Consider the following 17291-nt stretch of genomic DNA (forward strand, 5'->3'; position numbering starts at 1 on the left):
TCACACCATCGTCAGCTGTTGCACTACAGCAGGCATCACTGGTAATACACAGGGTCCATTTAAATGGAGAATGTAAACAAAATTATCAAAACTGTATTAGTTAAATATCACACAAGTAGAGATGCCATATCCTTTGCAGATCTCCAAGCGATATATCAGGCTTCAACGTACAACCCCACTGAGCTTAATGGATAATTTAATTCTCTCAGAAAGTAATTTTTGGCTGTCTGCAGACTCCAGATGAAAAACCACTGTCATTAGTACACCTTGTTCACATTGCGAAGTTCTCCTTTGCCACTGAACATTTCATGTTCTTTCCAGAAGAAAGAAATTCAACCTTCTGACTTGGCCAGTCAGGGACATCTACCTACTTGACCACTGTCAGTTACACAAAAAAAAATTGTTATATATAAAACATTCCTAGGGCTAATGACAAAAATAACCCCATCATGCTACTAGGGCTACAATCCCTCACACACCATCAGGATGGAAATCTAACATCCATGCAAGCCTTTTTACTTCAGGGTAAAGTCCTCAGTTGCATCTATAGACTCTCACCCTTCAATTCTGAAAAGAAGAAAAAACCCCAGGGATTTAAGGCCAAAAATGGTTGCAAAAAACCAAACCAAACCAAAAAACAAAACAAAACAAAAAAATCCCAAACCAAACAAAAAAACCAAAACCAAATCAAAACAAACAAACAAAAAAAACCCATCAAAAGCATGTAAAGGATCAATTTTACAATCAGCACAACAAACTAAACAGGTTTGAATGTAAATTTCCAGCAAATACATTCCATCATCCAAGAGTAAGTGCTATAAATTCAGCAGATGTGCTACAACACAGTCATAAGAAAGATTGAAGTCTCTGCTTTTAGTGTAAGAAAATCAGCTCAGCCATAATTGTTCAGAGCCACCACGGTACTACCACAAACTTTCCAAATCCTACCTACATCCTCCCTGAAATCCTCCCTGCCATCCCCTAACCAAAATGCTTTTGAGGATAGAGGCACAAATAAGGCAGTAAAATGACCTCAAGACTTGACACCCTCCTCTATGATGGGTGGGCAATTCTGAGCAAAATAAAGTCCCCTGAGCAGCCCTCCAGGTTAGTACCACTGCTCCCACCAGTGCTGCTGTCATTACACACGTGCAAGCAATGCTGCATCTTACTGCACATGAACTCTGCAATGGCTAAAGCAAACATTTTCCCCTGTTATGCCTTAATGTAAGCCTTACCTTGCACTTCCCTTTCCCCCCCTCTCAGATCCCAGCGAAAAATTGTCCTTCTGACCCCAGGGGGACTGACAAATGGAGATGGAGAGTCTCCTTCTGTCTTTGAGGTCACCACTTCTGATCTAGCCGTAATTCAGTAATTACTCAGTTCATGTGGCTCTCCAGAAGCATACATTAGCAGCTTGGAGGGGGAACAGAAGGATGACACCATTCCTGACCTCAACTACCTCTCATCTTCACACACTCCCTGAGCTCCCTCTGCCTGGAAGGGGGGAGGACAGTAAGTGATGCAGGATGGGGGACTGAGAACAAATTTGCAGGTAACATACGCTGGAAAGGCTCCGAGCACCCCAGTGTTTGTTAGAGCAAACATGATCTCTGAATGCAGCTGGTGGGGTCCTCTGAGAGATTTCTTCTTCTTTACAAAAGGTTTCACTGTTGATGCAGCACTAGGAAGGTGAAGCCTCCATGGAGTCAGGCACACAGATTTCTCACAGACATGGCCCCCATCCTCTCAAAGTATTACCCTTATCCTAATCTATTCCCCTGTTACACAATTTAATGTCATGCACAGGCTCACCACTGCACTTTTACAGCTTTCATCTAGAGGCTCTTAGATGCTATGGGAATGGGCATTAGTGGCTACCTCGAAGATAGATAATACAAAACATGACAGCAAGATTGGGCACCTACAGGTCACGCAACTGGGGACTGAAACTTATATTCACGGTGGGACAGCTACATCTTTAAGCAAGTGTAAAGCAAGGGCAGCTCACCTGTCTCTCCTTCTCCAAGAAAGACATCAGCATGGCTACATTCATTAACATTTCCTACCTCTCTTCCTACCCAGCCCCAGGATTCCCCATACCTTCCTCCTATTTTTTTACACTTAACTTCAGATAAAAAGTGTTACATCTGAACCTACACAAGGGAGAAGCAGTATCAGACATCTCCCAAGGAACTGCAGCAAAGACAGAGAGGGCTCTCCTCTCATTAATTCACTGATATTTAACTTTTCCCCTTAAGACTATCAAAGGATCTGTGCTTGCTGGAAAATATTTTTGACAAGCACAGACTTTTCAGCCTACTGATGGTCGTGTCTTAGGTGCATCACTTGGAAGGTGCTCTCCTCCAGACACTGGGAATGTCTCCATAAGCAATATTGTAAGTCCTACAGCCCCTTCCTGCAACAGAACATGGATTGAAAGACTTTGGAGCATCTCAAAGGAAGGAAAATGATAAAGCAGCTGAAGGTAGGTAGTGTGAATCATAGCAGGAGAAAAAATTAAAACACTGCAACACTTCTGCCTTTTCATCTTCCCATTACAAAGAGCTGATTCATGAAAATAAGATCTTTGTACCTTAAGACCTCCTCTGCTTCTTCTGCTTCTTCCTTTTGCTTCCTGCCAAAAAGCTGCTTCTGGCAGAATAGAATTAGCTGCTGTGAAAGTGATGTGATGCTGCAGACAAAAGAATCTGAGTCCAGCAGAAAAAGCGAGAAACAACAGAAGCTGAACTTTTAAGGAAAAGCCAATCAAATTTCCATGCAGATGCCCAGAGTAATAAAGGTGGAAATTAAAACAGAAAGCCATACAAATGTGATTCTCCAGCAAGACTGTCTCCAACAAGGCAGAAAAGTCCATCAATAAATCTTCATTATCTGAATTGCTAACCATATCTAAATAAAAGTAGAAATTCAAATATTAGAACTTGTCTTTTTAAATTATCTTACATAAAACCAACTCTGCCTTGCCAGAACTTGTTTTACAGAAAGGGATTTTTTTTCTCTCTTACTTCTGCTAGCCCTTTACAGAGGTTTCATTTGCTGGGGTGGCTTTTTCTGCCTATGGGGAAGTAGGAATTTCTAGGCTTAACAAGCACAAATCCCCATGACATATAGTTCCAAATTTTAGAGGCAACTAACATTTTGCTTCTTACTTTGCTCCCTGTTGGCTTCCTCCCTGATGTATGCAATAGCTGTTGAATCTCAGCTGTTCCAACAGGAGAGAAAAAAAAGGTCCCTGAAGGAACAGCTTTAGTTCTTCCAGTCACCTTGCTGCTACCACGCTCCGGAATTGCAGGCACATGTAACAGCACATAAGAAGAGCTTGCAGCAGCAAGAGGCCATCACAGAAAGCATCAGACTGGACCAAAACCAAGAGTATTCTATATTCATCTGGTAGGAAGTCTGTACTTATATTGGGAAGTAGAAACCTAAGGGTCCACTAAAGATAGACATTGCAGGAAATCTCATTAACTTCTTGTCATAGAAATCAACTTCTGGGCTTTTTTTTTTTTTTTTTTTTTTTTTTTTTTGTTAGGTATAGTGATGTTCTCTGGTCCTGATTGATCTGAGAGATTGGTTTATTGAAAATATTTTTAAAGTTCCACCACAGTTTACTTACATATCTCCTCTTGCTAACAGAACATGAGGGGAAAAAACCTACTTCAAACACAACCATTTTAATTACTTTGTACCTCGAGACTCATTTAAGTTTATTCAATTCTCAAACACTCTAATTCTAGATTTCAGAAGTTATTAATGTCTTATCTTAGTGCCCTGCATTACTTTAAAGTTGCACTCAAATCCAAATTGGGATAGGGCACATGAGAACATATAGAACTTTGAACGCCACCTATTCCACTATTTATGAACGCTACTGACACATTTGGGGATGGGGAAAAGTAGCATATTTTCATTCACATTACCTAACCCAAGTGATGAAAATGCTTTAAAAACTATTAGGTAATAAAGACAAAGACACAACTGTCCTCAGTTAAGAAAATGAGTCCTTAATTTTTAAAGGCTGGACAAATCTATCTTTAGAGAGTCCAAGCCTCATAGTAAAATCTTAAGTAACTTGGTTTTGTTTCAAGATTTGAGGAATTCTTCAAGTTGCCCACTTAAGTTCAGGTTTAAACTAACAAAACCTCTGCTTACATATCATGGCTCTCATCATTCCTCTTGGAATTATCTTCTGCCGATGGGAATCCTGCTGGCACTCACATTTGTCCTGAGAGATTATTAGGACTGAAGGTCTCCCATTTAACTTCCGTAAATGTGCTGTGAGTAATTAGACCTAAACAAAATACTGTCAGTTCTATTAGGGCTCTGAAAATAAAATCAGCACTTCTTAGAACAGCCGAAGCAAGAACAGAGACCTCAGCAAGCACACTTCATGTCCACCTACCAACTCAGTAAGTCTCCACTGGTTTCAGCAAGTTTAGGAAATAGCCCAAACTTCCAAACAAGAAACAAGCTATCTCAGCACTGACACTTTCAATAAGAAGCAGCAGCATTAGGCGGTGGAGAGAAACCATTTCACCAGGGTGAAATTTCACGTACCCTGGGGTACCCACCCCCAGCTCAAGGATCCCCTCATCAGGGCCAAGCCTTTTCACAGCAGGGAGCATAATGTGAGAGAAGAAATCACTACTCTTCTCCAAAAGTAACAACTCTTGCAGTGTGATTCATTCCACAGGCTAAAGATCAAGGTGTCGGCTTACTCCTAATATTGATGAAAAAGGGCAGTCAGCCTATTTATAATCAGCTAGCATTATCTCTTCTCGAAACAGTAAGTTAGCAGCTAGCCTCAGGTGATAAGTAGGGGGTTTCCTTAACAGTCCTTTTCATTGGGACACAAGTTAAAAAAAAAAAAAAACAACAGGTAGAAAAGAAAGACAAAAAGCAGCTGTGGTTACAAGAAAGGGAATATATTAACAGAAACAGGGGCAGGGGGAACTAATTAACACTTTCAGCTCATGTCCCTACACCACTGCCTGGAAATTCTTTTCTGATACACACATTGCCTGCCTAAGGCTTTTTGAGAGACCCTTGCACATCCTCACTGATTACTTCCCCTACTGAGGGAGACAGACTGTCCTTTACCCTAAATGCTTTTATCCTCTTGATGAGGTCTCTTACCCAGCTGGATCCTGCTTCCTTCTCCCACTGCAATCTCTGAGCCTGAGAGAAGACACCTGAGGACCTTCCACTTTGCTTAAGAAAGAGATTTAATCCTTTCATGTCCTAGCATGGGGCTGAAGAGATGCACATCTCCCCCGGACCTGAACACCTACAGTTACAGTCCTGGGTGACGGATGTCCTCAGCTGAAAAGAAATCAAAGGAAAGGGTTTTCTCCACTGCTTGCTGCTCTTTTAAAAGCAGGTGTAGATAAAGAACTGAGGAAGGCCCCGTAGGGGATAATCTTGCCGTACCCAGACAAAATAATGAGGCTTAAAATCTCTTCTGTACCTAATCTTAGCTAAATCACATTCCCAATGTCCTCTGCCCTCAGTTTTGCAGGGTGCATTTCACTCATCACCCTCACCTTCCAGACTCACATGCAGTGTCCAGTCCCCCACTTCTGCTCTCCCTAGAGCCAGAGGTCCAAAGGAGGAGGCCTCAATGGTTCTTTTGACTTAATTCTCCAAGCGGCCTGTGGAAGGATTCTAGGTTTCATTTCCCAGGCAAGCTAGGTAGTGACTCAGACAAGCCAAGAGACAGTACTCTGCACAGACAATGATTTTTATCTTCAAAGTGCTTTACAAACTTATAAATCCTTACTTCCCCTCTGAGAGAAAAAAAAGAAGGAAAAAAAATCCCTAAACATCACCATTGTGATGGAACAGAGATGCAAAAATGCCTAAAAGTTCTTTCACGTTGGAGCAGAGGCAGAGGAGAGGAGTCTTGGGGTGCAGCAGCACTTTGGGTTTGAGGTTGTGGCTTTTACACCAAAGACCTGGATTCAAATCCTGTTTCACATCACTCCACTAGGACAGAGGCTCTAAAGCTGTGGCCAACAGGTCCCTTCCCCAAGGGCAGTGGAGTTGGGGTTCTGAGAAGCAGGTGGCAGCACATGGGTGTCTTCCAAGAATCCACTTGCCTGTTCAGACTGCAAAAGTGAATCCACTTGCCTGTTCAGACTGCAAAAGTGCTGCACAATTAATTATACATCTGTGCTACAAAAGATCAGCTCTATAACTGCAGGGGGTGCTATTCATCAGCCTTGAAACATATTGGCAGAGGACAGCCAGGGTCCAGTAGTTGAAATAAAGAAATAAATAACTACAAAGGCAGGAGGTGCTCTGGGTCTTTAGGAGTGAAGTGCAGCAGCAGGACCCAAGTGACCCGGGAGCGGAGAGGAGCCTGGCCCTGCAGACAGTCGGGACGTGGTGCTTTTCACAGGAGCTTCACGAATCAGAGCAGCAGAGAAGCCACCGGTCATCGGGGTGATCAGGATGAGATGCATAGGCAGAGCGGTGGCAGCAAGGAGCCTGCCTGACACCTGCCCTTTTCGTTTCTCAGCCCTCCCCTTTCATGGAGGCAACAAAACATCACATTCCCAGCAGTGAGAATCCAGTCCGAAGTGGCTTCACCAAAGGGCAAATTCGGAAGGACCCCCTTTCGCTCATCCCTTTCTTTTGAAGCCCTCCTTTCCTGGAGCAGGCATTTAGCAAGTACAAATACACCACAACATTAGGCATCCTTCCACTGTCACTCTCCACTATCCTTCCTCCTCCAGACACGCACACTAACACAAAATGACGGCTTCCTCAACAGACTGAATGAGCAAAGCCCTCGCGCTGATCCTTAATTGTCTGCGCTTTACTCTCTTGCTCCAGTCATATTATATCACAAAACTCAAAGCAGCCCACCCACTGCCCCCGTCTTTGTCCAAAATCTCAAGTGAACAGTAAATTTGACACAGGGAAAAAAAATTACCAAAGAAGGGAGGGGCAAGCTAACCCCCCCACTTCCCCCCCCCATTTTCCTCCTCCCCCTTTTTTAATTTTTATTTTTAAAAATATTTTTTAGGTTGCTGTTTGCTGGTGCACCCACATTGCTATTGTGCAGCTGTCAGTTAAAAAAACAACAATCACCAAACCACCCCCCCCCAAAAAAACCCCAAGAAATTAAAGAAGAAATCATATCTCACAGCCCTTGAGAATGTGACCCTGAGGCCTTGCCCTTCTCCCTCCTGATGCACCCACATATCACGGGGGAATGGCAGGCCCCCTCCCCATCCACCCCCGTGCTACTCTGAGCCTGCAGAGCAAGGAAAAAAAAAAAACCACATCCAAAACCAAAACAAAATAAATTAAAAAAAAAAATCGCCAACGAGAGATACATGGGGAAGAAAACGGGGGGGGAGGGGGGGGGCACACCTCCCCCCCGACATATGCATAAACCCCATAACCCATTTATGTCGGTCTCTCAGGAGCCAGACTGCAGCGAGCAGCCAACAGCTGGGGCCTTTGAAAAGGGACAAGGCGAGCGGCTCGCCGTGCCCAGCCACGCCGGGCTCCGGCTGCCCCCGGCGCCCCCAGCCCTGCCCGCCCGCCCCCAGCCCCCCTCCCCGCCGCGGGCAGCCCGGGTGGGCACGGCGGCGTCGCGGGGGCGGGTGACACGCACAGGGCGCCGCAGACACACGGCCGCCACCGCCGCCGCCGCGCGTGGTCGGCGAGAGCTGGCCTCTGCAGGGCAATTTTCCACTCTCAACTTTCAGGGAGAGGGAGAGAGAGATAAAGCCCATTTACTGTACCTTTCTGGCATCTTTCTCAGCTTTCCCTGCTGCTTCTCCCCACCCCCTTCCGATTTATCTCAGCTACTGGTTTTATAAACCGAGAGGGTGGAGGGGGGGAGGGAAGAGGAGAGGAGGGGGCTTTTTTTTCTCTTCTCTCAGCCTCGTCTGCACCTTCTGCTTGAGCCCGCCGGTGAAGTCACAAGACCGAGTCTCTGACATCACACAGAGCCCACAAACGCCGGATTGTGACTTCACTGCAGGGTAGAACAGGGAGGAATAGAAGAGGGGAGGGGAAAAGGCTCTTATTCAAACACATATCTGCAGTAGTAACAAAGGGAACTCAGGAAATGGCTGGCCAAGAAAATGGCTTTTTTTTTTTTGCCTTTTTTTTTTTTTTAATAAATCATACTCCCTTTTTTGTTGTGGATTTGGTGGTTTTTTGTGGTTTTTCTTCACAAATAAACTTTGTGACCACAGTGGAAATACCTTTTAAAAGTGGCTTGGGCAGGACAGACAGCAAGCGCCAGTCCAGGCGCCATCCTCCAGCGCAGCACAAGCACCAGCAGCCCTTCTGGGACAGAACCACCTGCCAAGGCCCCTCTGGACCTGCCGGGACTGGAGCAGGATGAGGTGCTGGGGTGAAGATCAAGGGGTGGCAGTGACCACAGGAGAGGCTCAGGGGGGCAGGGCAGAGGGGGATTGCAGGGTAAGGATGGAAACAGGCAGATGCTGTGGGTTGTGCCAGAGACACACAGGGAAGGCAGCGCTGAGAGCCACCGGGCAAGCAGGGCCAGGCAGAGTGAACTCAGCTCCGTGCCAGAGGTCTGGGAGCTGAGGGCCAGGCAGAGGTAAGGCTCATCAGTGGGCACTTGGGGTTTTTTCCCCCAACCCGAGGATCTGAAATCACTGCTAAACTACAATTTGAGTAAAAGCAGTCAGCATAAAGGTAACAGAGTTGTATGTAAGGCCTAAGCAAGGCAATAGGGAGAAGAGGGGAGTTTTTGATTCCCTAGTGTATTTTTAGGTTTTAGGTGCCCTGGGGAAGGGAAGACAGACTGGGGTAGATGAAAGAAAGGCCAGGAGACTTTGATGTACTCCCAATACAATGCAATGCTCGGATGTTGCTCTGGGAGCAAAAGCTGATGATATAAGACTTCTGTAGTCATTTCTGAAATGAAGCCTAGAAGAAAAAAAAGGCTTATTAAGTAGCTATTGGCATAATGTGACCTGGAAAGTTGTATGTTTTGGGGCTTTTTTTTTTTTTTGTTTATTCAGCTGGTGTAATTTTTTTAACATCAATTTCTCAAAATTTAACACCACCTCAAACATGTCAGTAAATAAACCCAAAAAAATAAAAATCTGTTATTTGTGTTTAAAATTGATTTTTTTTTCACCTTTTGAAGCAAGGCAGCTCAAACACACTGTGCTAATCACGCCTGAAGGCCAAGAATTCAGAGGAATAAGTCAAGGGCACAGCCACAGCCAAGTGAAATTAAATATAAATCTTAAAAAATTAAACTGTGCTAATTGCAGACGTTATATTTATGAAGTTATTGGAACTGCAGAGCCAAAAGGAAGACAGCTTGTGAACCTCACAGTGTGTCCGCTCCTCCCTCCAACCTCCATCCCTGCCCTCTCATCAAGACCTACAAAGCAATTCCCATGGCCGTGTTGACCTGGAAGGGAGGAGAAAACAGCACTACCATCGTAGTAGCCTGCTCTTACTGCAACCTGCCAGTGAGGCAGGAGGGAAATCTGTATGTGGAGCGAGCGAGAAGCGAGGAGGAAGCAATCCAGATCCCTGCCATGAACCAGCTGGCAAGTACATTCCCAACTTGCCACTGCTGGACGGTGGGAGCACCCCTTAAGTGCCTGTGGTGCCCCAGAGGGCTGGCAGCAGCACTGGAAACCCAAGACACTTGTCGGAAACTTTTGTACCCCAGCAGCTCTATGTGCTTCCAGCACAAAATCCAGGCATCCAGAAGATGGTCTTCCAGGTTGGAGTTGCTCCATGGCCAAAGCCTCTGTTCCCACATCAACTCTGAATCCCAGTGCCTTAGGGCATCATCCCAGCCCTGGCAGAGCCACAGTGTTAGGGAAGATTTCCCCTGTTGTTTTACAGTGTCTCCATGCCAGTACAGCAATAAACCAGGCTGCAATGGATGGAATAAAATCTCCTGCCTCTGCTCGTGAGAGGGAGGGAAAAGGTATGAATTGCAAGCAGGGAGGTCCCCATCCAATCTCATATCTTTCAGCACGTCTTGCTTCTTGTTTGGCCACAACTTTATTACCATTTTTATATCAACTCCTTTCATTTTTTTATCTATTTTTTTCCACCCTGCTGAATGCACGAGAGGAAACCTCCATGTTTATCCCACTCCTCCTCTCTCGGGGAATCTCTCTCAACCTGCCCGTGGCAGGGAGGCAACATGGCTGCCATCATGCCAGGATGAAAGGTGAGGAGGTGAATGGGGGAGCAAGGGAGGCACAGGCATTTGCTGGGAAGAGGAAAAAAGAAGGAGGAAAGAGCAAGGAATCTAACACATACACACCGACTAGCATGGGCTTGCTCCAGCTTGGCCCACGATGCAATTACCTGACTTGGAGGCTGGCCAAGCCTCCCAGGTTAAGTCCCTCTGCACTTGTGCAAAATGCTGTCAGAGCTGCCGGGACTGTGAATACTCAGGGCTCCGGCAGCATGCCTCATCCAAAAAGGGAAAAAAAAAAGAGAACAGAGACAGGGCAGGGACTGAATGGGCTTATTTTCACACAACTGCAATTGTTTTGTTGATGCGGAAAGGTAATTAAAAAAAGTTCTGATTTCAAACGTGCCACAGAATTCCCAGAGCCCGGAGGCTGCTGCTTAGAGGCAGATTAATCACACTGAATTCTCCATCTAGATATTGCATGCACTCCAAACTCCCACCGCTAATAGCTCTAATATTCTCCTCAGCGTGTGCATGCTGCTGGTGTTATGTTCCAGGAATATTAATTCCCCAACTCGAGCTCCTTTTGCTTGCGCATGTACCCTAAAGGCTTGCTGCCGGGCACCGGGAGATTATGGAAAAGAGAAAACAGGGCTAGAGGAGAACCAGGGTGCAAAGGTACTGGCTGCAACTCCTCAAGGAAAGTCATTAATGTTCTTTGGATAAGCAAGCCGTCCAAATAAAATCTACCTGAAGGCCAAGTTCTTTAAACAAAGACAGCCAACTACACACGCACAAGATGGTTGAAATTAAAATGAGCTCCCAGTGCTGGCTTTGTGTTACCCGTTCCCACCACCCTGAGACTTGCTCAGAATCTCAGTTCTGTTAACTGTGAGCTCTGAACTAGCAGTTTCTTCTGCTGGTGTCTTCCCCCAGTCCCCCTTACTCCTAATCAAGGCTGCATGCATCTCAACTCTTGCTGCCACACACCATTAAGAGTGAAAATATAGCAGGCTGTAGCACTTTACACACTAAATCCCTTCCATCCCTAGCAAAACTGATAGGTCAGGGGGTTCATGGTCCAGCTCAAGGCATCCCCAAGATCCTCATTTCCACACAGGAAAGGGGAAGGTGAAGGCAGGAGAGAAACATAGAATTTTTCTTTGCATTCAAGTAACTGCTGTCTCCGATAAGCAAGTCAGAGTGTGTGTGATCTATATATATGGCCAAAAGGCCAGCTAAGCTTGAAAACCAATGCACACTTGAGAAGTACATTTAAGATGCCTATGATGTAATTTTCAAAGCTGCTAAATGCCCAGTCCTTCCAGTGCTGTTCAGCAAAGACTGCAGGTAGGCACCAGATTAAAACAGTTCCCTAAAACTGGCCATACCAGGACTCTGGAAATTACCATGCAGAAGAGATCTCAAAAACGGATGGTGCTGGCCATGCTTCCATTTAGTAGGATTACTTGCTTGACAAGAAGATGTCATGGGCATGATTTTCTTTGTTAAGCAGTCAAAATATGTATCTCCATGTAATGTAAATCAGTGTACTTATGTCACTCCTGGAAAATCAAAAGGGGTTTTGCCCCTTTTGTTGCCGGTGGTTTTGATAAGCGAACCAGTATGATATCTGAGTCACAGGTTAAACTGGATGTTCAGACCAGCCCATCAGCTGTTCTCACAGGAGAGAACCTAGTCTCTGGACTAAAATCTGTAACACCACAGGTACACAGGTGGTGGCCCTCTCCATAATCATGGCAGGTCAAAAAGAAAAGTCATATCTTTATGGCTAAATATTTTACAGGGGGCTGTTGTTGCTTGGAGAGAAAAGGATAGCAACATTTTTGAAGCTTCTTCTTCTTGCTATCTGTACCATGCAGGTCTACAATCATACGTGCGCCTTGAACTCTGAGCCAATTCCTTAAATTTGGCTCTGCTGCAGGGAGAGAAAGGACAGGACTCCAACTGAGGCATTGTCTGTGTAAGGCCCTTGGGGCTTAACTCTGCTGTAGTGGGCAGGGAGAGGCATGGGCTTCCTCCACTGTGATAAACCAAGGCGCTAGCATCACTGTCTGTAGCTTAGGTGCAAATCTGTGATCCTCTTTCTCTCTTTGTGCACAAAGAATGAAGCTGATAGTGAAGCTGACATCTAAATCCTCAATATTGCACACCTGAGATAACCCCAGGTGGTTTTGTTTTTCAAACTCAAATATACAAGAAGGGAGAAAGACAGAAGGATTTCAACCCTTGTCAAACCCTGTCGCCAGCCCCCTGAGTTACAGATCTATGAACTCTTACATGGGATGAGGGCTCTTTGCTTTTATCTCCCTGTGCAGTGTGTGTCCTCAGCCCTTGGCAAACAGATGTTTTGCCCTCTGAAAAGGAACGGGGGGGGAAGAGAGAGCATGAGCACAGGGGAAGAGAGAGAGAGAGAGAGAGAGAGAGAGAGAGAGAGAGAGAGAGAGAGAGAGAGAGAGCATGAGCAAGAATGCTGTCTTGCAGATGTCAATCAGGACTTCAGTCTAGGTCTAACCTGCCAGTCCTGCAAAAGGAGGATACATGAATTTTCTAGTTGGATAGTCAGTGTCATCAAACAAGAAAATTGTGAGGTTTAGATTGTAATGCAGTCTCACATTCAGTAAAAAGGCCTTGCTACATGGAGATGATGTGGGACTTAGGAGCCTATTCCTAGCACCTTAAAAATTAAAATTTCACTACAAATAACCCAAATGAAATGGTGAAAAATAGTACAGCATTTCAGACCGTTTTTGTAGAGCATGGTAGTATTTGGCATGGGGAAAGTGATTGTAGGTAGAATACTGTCAGGTTTGGGGAAAGCTTTCTCTGCATTTAAAAAAATTATATGAAGGAAAATATTCTTGGGAATGAAGTCTAATGATTACATGTATATAGAGTGTCATCTCTATCTTGGCGTTTAACAGAAATCAACTCCCCCATGCCAACACCCTCCCCTCCAGCCACCCACCCTGATATTCTTCTTCACCACTTCCCACCCATTAACCCAGTACCTGCAGTGCAGTGTTCAAGTGGGACTGGCGGAGCTGCTGCCGCTGTCATCTCCTCGGAGCTGGCAGTCACCTGCCAATCTCGCCCCCACTTCCTCCTCCCTCCTGCTCCCCCCCACCCCTCGTCAGTGCAGCTTTCCCTGGGGATAGATCTCTCTCCCCCCCCTCCAGCAGCCTCACAAATAACTACTGTTAACTCAGTAATATCCCCCTCCACGGTTTTTTAATTACCAGCCGTCCACAGGGCATGAGACTCGCACATACAGGGAGAAACGGGCCGGAGAGGCAGGCTAGCAACAGGGCATCCGAGAGTTGGGGCTGATGTGGGCTTCCAGCCGCATGGCAGGGCTGGCACAGCAGCCTGCAAACCCCCGTCACCAGGGACACTGCCACCCTGGGCACGGGCACACCTTATATGCCACTGTGCTTGGGGAGAAGGGGACTTGGTCCTGCAAGGGCCGGTGTGGAAAGCAGCTCCTGCAGGACAAGGGGATGCTTTGCTACACCAGCTCAGGAAGCATCATCCAGGACAGCATTTGTTTATACGGTATTTTAAATGGGAGCCAGAAAAAAAGGGGGGAGTGGAGAAAAGGGAAAAAAAAAAAAAAAACCAGGTGCATATCTGTTAGTGTATCTTCACCAAATACATCTCTCTTTTCACATATGAAAAGGCCTTTTTTTTCCCTTTGCAAGACAATAGTCTTATTTCACCATTTTTTGTGTGAAAATTCATCGGTCTGTGGCCTGAGGCTTTTTCTTAGCCTTTTATTAAATGGACACGGCTTACTGGACTTTCAGACAACCTCTCCACCTAGTATTTGTTTGTTCACACCCATTTACACTCTCCTGATTTTTAACAGGTCTGAATAAGGCTTATTTTTTTAAACACTCGGTTAATGAAGTTTTATCTGAATAGTCATAAGCCTATTAGTGCTCAAGTTGTGCATCGAATTCCCCCTCCCCCCAGAGGTTAAACAAGACCAGAAATCCTTTTGTATTTGAAATAACACGCTGGGACGAGAAAAAGGAAAGAAGGATAAAAAAGCCCAAGCCCCCCATTAGATCCCATTTAAATCAAAAAGAGACACTAGAAAAGGGGCATAACGCAAGGCACTTTCCCTGCTCCCCCCTCTTCATTCTTCTCCTCCCTCCTTTGTAGGTCACCTTTACTATGAAGATGTTGATGCTTCAAGTCTTCATTTGCTTAAATAAAGGAGTAAGTCTAACACCCCAATGTACCCCAGGCAGGCAATGAATGGCAAGGGACATCCAGGGAGGGAGGCACCCTGCCTAAGGCGAGCACTGGGTCCTCAACACACCAGTGGGACTGGGGGGGGTCTTCCCTGGGAAACAGCAGGCACTTTTGGAGGAGGACAAGTTTGACAGCATGGCACTGAAAATGCTGGGCTCGAGTGGAAGGGGAGGAGACAGACATGCTGTGCTGAGGGATGGCCCTGACGCTGGCCTCTGTACCTCGGGAAGGGCTGAGGGCAGCAGTTGAGGGGAAGAGCGTGGCAGTCATGGCCTAGGTGTCCTTTGGCAGCTGCCCCTCCAACCCAGCAGAGCATCCTGGCAGACAAGAGAGCCCCCGCTACCCTGAAATAAACAGCAGCCTTCCCAATGCTTCATTAAACTAACACAGCTTCCCGCCATTGCCCCGGCAACCGACACAGGCCTCCTGTTTGCCAGCTGGGGGAATTAAAGGAAGCCTGGCAGCCAGCCCCTGGCTCCTCCAAAAGCTCCCCTTACACAGTCAGAAAGCATCCCCTGGCAGGGGAGGGGACCAGGTGGCTCCCAAGGTGCCAGCTGAGATGGGGGAGTCCTGCCCACCCCCTCTGGCAAGCTACAGTCCCCATGGAGCCAAGGATCCTGCCACTGCCACCAGTACTGCTGCTGGAAGGCAACACAAATCTGGAGGGCTCACCAAAACGGTCCCCGAACTGGAAAAGGACTGAATAACCCCTGGATGGTCCAAGAGTGCAAAGGTGTATGCTGCTCCCCTCCACAGCATCACCTCTGCCCAAATGCAATCAATAGTTCACTTTAATTAGCAACACATCCCTCTTGCTGCCCATCCACCAGCTGAGTGAACAGAATTTATCCTCTTGTTCCTGGTTTGTACCCTTTTGTCCCTGCTTTTCCTCCTCTCTCTTAAGCTACATTTACTGTGGGGTAAGCCTCAGCATGACCCCCACTCCCTTCAGCCCCTTGGTGGACGCAGAAGGTGCCACAGACCACTAGCTGCCCCACCCTTTGCTGCTCACCCTTGGAACATTTCAGGAAAAGTTCCAAATGGAGCTGTGTTGTACCAGCCTGTGGACACCCTCCTGCTCTTCCACCTGTTCTCAATCCATCCATTCAATACAAGCAGAAGGACCCTTCAGCCAAGGCAGAGACACCCCTCCACACATCCTCAGCAGAGGAGCTCTGCCCAGATCCCAAAATCAGACCTACTGGGCTGGTGTAGGTGCAACATACCAGCTGCTTCCAGCACCTTCTTCCCACCACTGTCCCAGGCCACTGAAACCACAAAAGAAGCTTGGTAAATTGGTGAGGAGAGGAAAACATCTCACTTCAAAACAGCAATGAATGAAGCAGTACTATTCACTTGCTCGGGCATCCACATCTGTTTTGTCCTGTTTTCCATGACTACTGGCTGTGAGCAGAGGTCTCACAGGGAGGAGCATTAAGTATTTATTCAGGCTCTCGGTTTGTTGGCTTCTGATGCCACCAACATGTTTCAATTCTGCTTGAAAAACTACATTGCCTTTTTTATTTTTAATCCAGGGATCCCAAAACAACCACACAAAGGTACCACCAATCTCCCCAACAGTAGCATTGCTTTCTGTAGCTCTGCAGCACACATTTCATAACAAACTTAACTCTGTCTGGAGAGACACATTTTTAGTCCCACCTCTGAACAATCTATGCCCTACCCCTCTCTTATTTTGTGATGATATTTAGCTTTGTGAAATACTACTTAGCTACATTTAGAACAATTAGGAAAAAAAGGAGGAAAATAAAGAAATTGGTACATTCCAGATTCTGGCCACAGCTCCGCATTGCATGAGGAAGTGGCACATGGAAAACGTGGAGCTGTTTATAAGCATTCAATAACACTCTAGCAATCTTGTAGGGGCAAACATAAAGGTAGTGAGTCCAAGCAGCCTTACAAAAATTAGCTCAGTGACCCCACCTCAGTGACAGAAGACAGCACTGTAGTTAAAGATGTCTGAGTAAATCTTGAGCAGAGGGAAACAGGGGTAGGATAACACAAACACCTTCCTTCAGTGCAAAGCTCTCAAAAAGAAGTGTTACAGACTGTGAAAGGGGCATCTTAAGGTTAAAGGGACTGTAAATTATAGAGAAGAATACTGCCTTATCTTTGATGAGGGATGTGGAGAAAAGGGGACACTTTCACCTACTTGCAGGAGAAATTAAAAGGGGAAGGTGTGTGTGCAGACCTCTGTGGGTAATAGCCATTGGACTGGGGAGCCTGGTAAAAAGCTGTAGGCCTGCCAGTGGTCCTGGTTTAGCCACGTCTCCTTCTCTGGAAGTTTTTGATATTCTCACCTGGTGTGGGGCTCTGACCTCACAAAAAAACCCATACACACACACACAGAAAAAAAAGGCAGGTTCCTATTTCTTAAGCTTTTCTTTACAGCAATAAAAGTCAGATCCTGGAGATTTAAAACCAAATGCTTTCCCCAAGCGTTTTCCCCAAAAGAAAGCCAAATTATATTTTTATTTGTTGGGGTTTTTTTCCCCTTCAGGTATTGTCGGGGTGTGGAAGGAGAGGCGGCTGACAAGTCCCGAGGCAAAGAGAGACCTGCAGCAACAATCTGGACTGGTCTGTGCCCTGTCTCCACCTCTCCAACTGGGAAGCACTTGCAGCCCGCTGTTGCCAAACCTACTTTTATTTTTTCCATTCTCCTCACTAATTAAACCTTCAGTCAGGTCTGTCTCTCCTCCCACCTGGACTAGTTCAACTCCCTGCTTTCACATTATTTTTCATTCTTCTCCAGACCCAGGAGATTTAAGTTTCTCAAGTCTTAAAGTTCCCGGAGGATGGA

General features: G+C 46.1%; 1 protein-coding gene across 4 annotated transcripts in view; it reads right to left on the reverse strand.

Moving 5' to 3' along the window:
- TCF20 (transcription factor 20) overlaps nt 1–17291 on the reverse strand; it is a 130162-nt gene that overhangs the window by 68321 nt on the left and 44550 nt on the right. The gene's annotated exons all lie outside the window — the stretch shown is intronic.

The sequence above is a fragment of the Haemorhous mexicanus genome, chromosome 5 (genome assembly GCF_027477595.1).
Source record: "Haemorhous mexicanus isolate bHaeMex1 chromosome 5, bHaeMex1.pri, whole genome shotgun sequence".
Lineage (NCBI taxonomy): Eukaryota > Metazoa > Chordata > Aves > Passeriformes > Fringillidae > Haemorhous > Haemorhous mexicanus.